General features: G+C 38.7%; 1 long non-coding RNA gene across 23 annotated transcripts; it reads left to right on the forward strand.

Moving 5' to 3' along the window:
• The first annotated feature begins 1,096 nt into the window (after positions 1-1,096).
• LOC119323327 lies at positions 1,097-8,215 on the forward strand. 23 transcript variants are annotated; one of them, XR_005156247.1, is made up of 10 exons: positions 1,097-1,568; positions 2,005-2,073; positions 2,276-2,383; positions 2,752-2,833; positions 2,930-3,016; positions 3,492-5,213; positions 5,587-6,425; positions 6,873-7,090; positions 7,253-7,366; positions 7,738-8,215. It is a non-coding gene; the product is annotated as an uncharacterized LOC119323327 (long non-coding RNA). The 23 variants fall into 23 exon arrangements; XR_005156244.1 differs by lacking the exon at positions 2,276-2,383 and adding an exon at positions 6,662-6,756; XR_005156251.1 differs by having other exon boundaries at positions 2,012-2,073.
• Positions 8,216-8,416: the final 201 nt, after the last annotated feature.

The raw sequence follows: 8,416 nt of genomic DNA on the forward strand, positions 1-8,416 counted from the left end.
ATGGGTAGCATAAGCACCTGCCGTTCGAAGTCCCAGTTCTTCAATTTTTTTGAAACAAGTGCATGTACTTATTATCATGATAAAAAAACAATATCCATGCTGCATCCGAGTTACCAGTCTGTACTTGCAGAATTCTCTCGTTTATTGAGCATGTATATTGTTTTTTCAGGTCGAGCAAGTTTCAATTGGGCTGTAGACTGCCCAGGGTTGGTTTTGTTTTTACCAGGCCCAGCCATGACGACAACGGGGCACAAAGATCTAGCAGGTATCTACTGGCCTCTAGCCCACCAGCGTTAGTTATATTTTGTCTTATAACATCCGCAGGCAGTTTTTTTACTGAATCAAACACACAACCCAGTTCTATTTTCCTCTTGAAACGCATGTCCTACATCCGTTTTTTAATCTCTATCTATAGTTTTACTAGTTCATATACACGTATCATTATATTGAAAACACATAAAATTCCCTTTTCATATTTACATCCTTATTTTTGTTGTTTTTTCTCACCCATCGCTGATTTTTTTACCACTGGTTTTCCCTTAAACCAATTCAATTGTCCCAAGTCTTATTTTCTTACAAAAACAAAACGATTTTTTTGGCAAATCAATAAGTTCTTAAAAAAATGTTTATCATTTCAGGATTACAACAGTTCGGACTCCACCGAAATATGCAAAATAAGGTTGACAGCTGGGTCCACAACCACAGCCCAGTTTTTTTGTGACTTGCCAAGTAAGTCGCTTTGTCAGGCCTGTTGGGCTGCAAATCTTTCAAGACGAGGAAAGCTTTCATTCGGCTGGCCGAGAAAATGGCCCATCAGTAATGAGAAATGAATTGTACATTTAAAACAATACAGAGGCTAGCCAACTCGCATGGAGAAGGCTCCCTCAGTCGGTTCCTTCTCTGGCCGTTAGATCATGGTCAATCTGGTCTTTGACTTTGTTTGGGCCGTTAGATGCTCGTTGCTTTCGCTAGTGGTTTTGACCGCGTGGTAAGTTTACATGGCCAATGACCGGTGGGCTCGTGTTCTATGTGTGTTGGCTGGGTGAGCCGTTTCGAGGTGCAGGTGCGCCCTCTCCCCGCACGCCGCGTGCGCGTCGCGCCATTTGCGGGGGCGTGGGTGCCCTGCCCTCCAAACCACCCACGGCCCAATCCAATCGCTTGCACGCCGCAACCCTTCCTCCCTCCTCGATCTCTCTCCCTCAGCCACCACGAACCCTAGCCCCCTTTCCTACCATCCTGTGGTCGCTGCCCTCTGCTCCATCTGACCTCCCTCATCAACCGCCGCCTCTGTGGCTCCTCCGTCCGTCGACTCTGTCTCCCCAATTCATCCTCCGTCCCTTTCTGCTCGAGGTGCTCATCGGCCCAGGTCGTGAGGAAGCCGCGTGACGAGGAGCCCAGGTCGTGAAGCCGCGTGACGAGGAGAGACCTTGCCCGCCCGAGAAGCTGTGGGAGGAGGGCCTCAACCAGAGAGGAGCGGCTGCCAACCATGTAGTCGGCTCGGCTCGATGCCGGACGCGGCAGACCCTAGCGCCATCCTTCAGGAGTCTTCACGACCTCCAGGTGCGCATGTGAGTCCCAACCATCTCTCTCTCTCTCTCTCTCTCTCTCTCTCTCTCTCTCTCTCTCTCTCTCTCTCCTGCACACTTTCTCTCTCTCTCGTTTTGTCTTTGAGGTTGCAGATGCGAGCACTAGCTGTTTGTAAAAATGTTAAGTAGGACTGCTTAGAGGAGTACAGTATGTGTGTTTGAGAGAGATGGATGGAAAAGAAGTGACTGGAACAAGTGGAGAAGAGTAAACTGCACCGGATCCACATACTTTCTCCAGCTCTTTATATACACCAAGAGATAAACTGTCAATTTGTAGTATGCTTTCTTATGCTGTAGTGGGTCAATAGATTGTACGATTGAGTGGCTAATTGTCAAATTTAAAAAAGTATAACAGACAAGATAAATTGCAATCTTGCATTGTCTACTCCTCTATTGATGTGGCTCATGGTTTCTGAAGCTTTCAGGATTTAATAATGAGTTATCTTGGCTTCATTGGACAAATGATCTACCTGGAGCAATGATACAGGTGAGTCTTTTATTTGAAACATTGAGACCATTAAGTTATCTTGGTCTGCCCTTTAATGTCTGTGTCTTTCCTTTGGAACCCTCAAGTTAATGCCCACTTTTCCGAATGTAAGCTTGATTCAGTTTTATTTCATTCTTTCTATGTTGCATTGGTCTGCAAATAAACCATGGTTTGTTTCATAAGAATCGATTCATAAATGTAGGTAAGTTATTGATGCATCTGAGCTGCTTTATCTTATTGTTCATCTGCTGCACCGGTTTTAGTTGATAATAAGAGCAACAACACGAGATTGTGCGCTATCTTGCTCCAGGTGCATGTTGTTGCCCTCATTTCCCCTCTGATTTGGCTTGCTTTACCTTGCATGAAGTTGTATACTTTTAACTTTACAGAATTATATCAAGTTCTCTTTCAACTGTACTTGGCTACACCTGCAACATCATGCATTTCTCTTCCAGTTTATTGAATATGTGAAGTTGTATGCTTTCAACTTTACAAAGTTATATCAAGTTCGCTTTCAACTATACTTGGCTACACACATGTAACATGATGTGTTTCTCTTCCAGTTTATTGAGTATAACTTTAAGGATTGAATGTTCTATCTGGTACTGTCCTATCACTCATTTAATTGTGTGTTAATTTGCTTACAAACCTCCTATTGTACATCATACAATGCGCCAGGTTCTACTGCAACAGTACAACATACAAAGTGATGGAGGAGAGGTGTCCAGAGAAAGTTTTATACATGTGCCAGGTTCTGAAGGTATGTGAATGTAATTGGATATTTTCAATTGCAAATCATTCCCTAATATTGTGTTTATTTCTGATCCTTGTCCTCTGACGCTCATTTTGTATGTAGCATGAGGATCCGGTGCGACAGGAAGCAACTCTGCATACGGTTCCTGTAGATGAACTTAAGGAGAAGGTGCTTATTTCACTGGCCAAGGTTTTTGTTTCTGCCTCTGCTTTTCATCCTGATGTTCTCAATATTTCTACATAACCATGTTTCTTTGAACTTACCGATAAAGCAAAGTTATTGTATTTTACTATTATAAATCTTGATTTAACACCATGACTACGCCTCAATACTTTTGTTGCTGTAATGGTGTGGATCGCTATATAAAGTTCTGTGTTTGAAGAGATGTGTTGTCAGAAATGTGTTTTTGTAAGTCCTAGCATGTTTGTTGTCCATAATTCAGTGATGAAGTAATTATCTTAGCTACACGATGAATCTCGATAATCTCCCACGGAACAAACTGGCCCCTGTATTTTTTATTCAAATTGGTGCAAAATGTACTTTCTAGAATTTAAAGTAATAATATCCATACCCATTATAACCTGGCTGTTAGTTCTCTTTTGTTCACAGAAGCACGGAAACAATCTTGATAAAAGTAATCATCTTATGTGATGAATTATTTCAGGAAACATGTGAAAAAGGTGGGATCTTTCCGTCGGCTTTCGCAGCTGGCTATATGCATCATAGAGCATCTAATCTGCATCAACTTTAGACATGGAGAGTTCTACTCCAATTTCTTTGTGTTGTCGGCCTTGGTGATTGTTCTGGAGCTCTAATTGGCTGATGGACTTTTAAATGTTTCCCTGCAATTTTCATTGCTTTGCCTGCAAGTGTTTTGTCTGTGAGCTTGCTCGTATACTAAATGTTATCTAGGCTCATGTGTATAAAATAAGGGTATCGATATGCAAATAAATCTTGACACAGTGGATTTGGTTCTTTTACATTTCTGAAGTACCTTGTGCAAATAATGAATCATCATCTCCCGTGTTTTTCTCTTGAAAATGGAGGTGTCATGGTTTTCTTTTTGTACCTCTTGCAGTTGGATGGTTTGATGATTAGAACATAATGAATTATGGTTGTTCTTATAAACTCTCTTTAATGTGACCTCTATGGAACTTTGGATGATCATCGAGGGCAATCTTGGATAGTTTCAGGAGAAATAATCAGTGTGGGATTGAGCCATAGCTTTTGGAGGGTTGATGGTTTATGAAGTACTCCCTCCGTCCCAAAATAAGTGTCTCAACTTTAGTACAACTTATTTTGGGACGGAGGGAGTATTATATGATAGATAGTGATGGTAAAATAAACATATTTATAACAAAGCCTTCTATTGGAAAGCAATTGAATTCATGACAATTCAGAAGTAAGAATTTAACATTTTCTTGATTGTCTGATTTCATAGCCTTCATGTTCCTGGATATCATTTTTGTTAACTCTCTGCTGATGGCACCTTGAAGCTTGAGTATTTTCATACCTTGATGAATACATTGCTCTACATAATTGGTTGATTAAAGAGGTTAACTCTTTTTTGTAGCAGTTTTTCAATTGATCTGATGCGATGACCAAAACATGTTTACTTAAACTTGGTATATTAGCTCAAGCACCTGATCAGTAAAATGGAGTTCTATTGGTTCTAGCTATTGTTCCAAATCATTCAGAAAGAAAAACTGATATGCTAAATAAACTGTCTGCTTTACTAACTTTATTTTTTAGTCTTGCTTCCATTCATGTATTTATAGTACCGTGGGTATCTACAACAATGATAGTACAAATGATTTGTAGAAGAACACATGTTCACTATAAATAAATAAATATGGCATGAATTTAATTGGTGTTAACTTGAACTTAGGTGGTGAGATTGTGCGTCCACTCCCACCCAAGTGAGCTAGGTGTAATTTTGACTTTATTCAAACACATCATGGGTGTATATGAACATTATCTCAAAATACTCAATCTTGGCAACAAAAACTTAATTGTGTGCGTGAAAAATTTTACTTTCTGTTTGTCGAATTGAGAAGTTCTTGCCGGTTATCTGTGATCTTTGGCGTGGTGCTGCAACCACTTTAACAGACTGAAACTATTGCCTTATTTTTTATTCTACATTTCCCTTAAAGATTTCTGGTGGAGCCGCATTCGTGCATTAGTGAAAAAATTAGAGGTTTATTCTATTGGACATCGTCAGAATGGTCAAGCATGTTTTACTATAATTTTGCAGGGTTCCTGCTCCTTCTATGTATTTTTGATTTATTTGTGTTGACTGTGCTCAATGGTGCTTGCAGATCCATGGACATCGTCAAAATGGTCACTTTCTTGCAGTATATTATTTTCAGATCTCATGTTTCTCAAGGTAATGGACAAGATTGAGTTTTTGGTAGTATGGCACCAGTAAAATATATTTTCTACTCTGTTTGTCGTTCCTTTGTTATGCACCATATTTAAGGGAACATAGAGCAGGTTTGTTTGCCATTGTTATAAAATCTGTATATGAATATTATTTGTAGATTTATGTTTACCAATCACGGTTTTGTTTTTCTGTGTGTAGATAGATTCACATATTTCATGTGCTAATACAGTAATTGAACAATTGTAAGAAATATGGTTGGAGATAAGTAAACTGGTAATTTTCTTAAGAAGATTATTCACATGTGATGTGATATACTATTAGGTCATTTTTAATACTGCTCCTTTTTCTTATATAGTTGTAATAATCCAATTTGCAGGTGACAAAAGAGAGATGGCAAAACTATTGTAGCACAACCATACAGAAAGCTTTGGCTCCTTGCTTTTCTTAAGTAGTTTTATAAGGGCATCGAACCATTTGGTGCTACAGTTATTGTATAGTAAACCGGCATAATATGAGAGATTAACAGTCAGATTTTACATGTTTAGTAAAGTAGGCAACTGGCACATGTTTGTATAGCAATTCTGAACCCCTCATATTGAATGATTCATCTACAGAAGCACTCAGTTTGTCTATAATTTTTTGTACGAGTTTAGATTACTCTGAGAACAGCCGGTACCATACCATCACGGCTGCTTGCAAAATTAGTAAGAGGCTAAATTTCTGAGTTGTCTTAGTTATGTAGCACACGAATTGAGTGTGACTTAGGAATTAATATGCGAGTTGGCTTAGTTATGAAATCAAAAAGCACCTCTGTACATGCAGGTAATTGAGCAGTGGATGGGTGACGGGGATAGGTTTCATAAAACCGATTATTATGAACTTGTTCATTGTATCATATAAACATTACACCACCAGAATTCAGTAGCGTGTTAACATTCAGCTGACTGCTCCCATTTTTAGCTCGTTTTGTAGGTATGCTTTAGGAAAATTTTGGTCTGCGAAGATACTGTTTCAGCAAAGGGCAAAGGGAAAATCATCAAGTTCGATGATCCAGTTTTTGTTCCATAGGATTCCATTTTTCAAATGAATCTCCTACCTGAAAAAGGGCATGGTAGTGGATATTGTATCTGTTTTGTGTGCATCAGAAGAGACGACTGGCTGGTTGATTTTGTGCACATATTCTGTAAATTCAACTTACCAATAAAGCTTTGACAGGTGTGTTCGTTGTGCTCTTCATTTCAAACAACATATCATCTATGATTCTTTAATCTGTTTATTTGGCGTACTGTAGAACTTGTTTCTCCGTGTACTAAAACACATACCTGTAAAAAAAGGGATTGAGTTAAAATAACTCCCGGTTTAAGTTAGGATTGAGCGAAATTACCTAAAGGGCTATGTCCATCTTCCACAAATGGTGTAATCAACTCCCCTGCAATGCTTCTTGCTTGTAGAACAAGATTCTTGATGTTGCTTATGGTGCCTCTTTGGGCTTCTTCTTCAATGGTCCCACGCCGGCCCAAATAATAGATGTCTTGCTTATTTATTGGTGCTCCTTGGACCCCTCTCTTCTATTACAAAAAAGGGGTTTACATCAACTTGTGTTTTGGGGCTTAACAAAGTACAATTGCCTTTGTCTTACATAACTCATTTTTGTGTATCCAGGTCATATTGCCAGCACATTCCAAGCGGAATGGAGTGCCCAGTTTTGTCCAGAAAGCTGAGGCCTTCTGGTGGTTTAGCATGATATTTCCTTAGTTGTCTTTTTGACTAGAAGAAGGAAGTGTTGCTTGACTGGAATGAGATCACAAAGGAATCTGAGACGAGCTTTGCTACATAAAGTAGTCTGATGTGATCTCCATATTCATACATAATATATCGATGTGAGATTCAACTGTATAGTTCAATATAGTTTGATTAGTATATTTCCTGCAGTTAATTTTGGACATGCTTATCTGCTTATTATCATTGATTTCTTGCAACGAGGACATTTTATTTGCGTGCGCCTGAAAACTTAGCAGTGGGTGTTTTTGTAACTTATGCAGGTTATGTGCACATTGGAAGTTGTCGAATATCTCCTGATCATAGGTTTCTTGCATATACTCTCGATACATCTGGGGGAAACTGTTTTCGCTGGAACTGAAAGATCTTCAGTCTAGGTATGTTATGCCAAAAAAAAGACAACAAAGGAGTATAAATCGCCTGAACCGCGACTAAGTATGTTATCAGAAATAAATAATTTCTGCCCCATAGCTGAACCGCGTCTTTTCTCAGTGTGTATATATGTTAGGGATGTGTAAGATTCAGATAATTTTCTTGTTAACTTTACCAATGTATGGCTGACATGCTTCATTATGTTATATCACATCTGAAAGTGCATTATACCTGTGGTTTATTAGAATGTATAATTTCGGTCAAATAATTGAGTTGTTCTTTTCTTCGGTGTATATACAAGTTACAGATGTGCATGATTATGTTTATTCTCTACATTTGGTAAATTCACCTATGTATGGCTGACATACTTCTTTAGGTTATGTTTCTAAAGCTCCATGCTTAATCATCCAGACTGTTTCCAAGTGACTGCTTTACACATGGGAGACTGGATGCCTGGAGGAGTTCAGAGAAGCTGGTGTTATGTTACATATGGTCTTCAAGCTAATGTTATGTTTCTTGCATGGTTTGTATATTTGTTGCAAAAACATAGTACAAGAAAAAGATCTATGCTCATGAAGATGGCAGAAGGGAACTACATGTGGAACAAGAACCACCAGCGCTGACCAGTTGGGCATCTAGATAGTGGTAGTGAACAAAAATTGCTTGCCCTATAGAGTCAATGTATTCTACTACTATCCCACTCGCTGATTTTTATGTTAGGAAATTATAGTTCAACCATAGTATGTATTTACACTCCTGCTGTGAGATTGTACTATGTAAATTATGGGAGGACAATATAGGCCTTTATATGCAAAAAACTCCTTGTTGAAATGAGTAACTTGAGCCATTTGGCACAACATGTCTATTTTCTTACTTGCAATAATGTGCATTGCCTTTTATTCTACCGTCTAAAAAAAGTTTATAAGTCATGACACAAGAATTCTTTACTGTTACCATAAGTGCTTGCCCACAACCAAACAAAGTAAAACATAGATTTTCTTTTAAATGGGACTCTATGCTACCAAAATAAAATGTGTATATGTATACATCTCACT

This window comes from Triticum dicoccoides, chromosome 6B (assembly GCF_002162155.2).
Source record: "Triticum dicoccoides isolate Atlit2015 ecotype Zavitan chromosome 6B, WEW_v2.0, whole genome shotgun sequence".
In the NCBI taxonomy this organism is placed as follows: Eukaryota; Viridiplantae; Streptophyta; class Magnoliopsida; order Poales; family Poaceae; genus Triticum; species Triticum dicoccoides.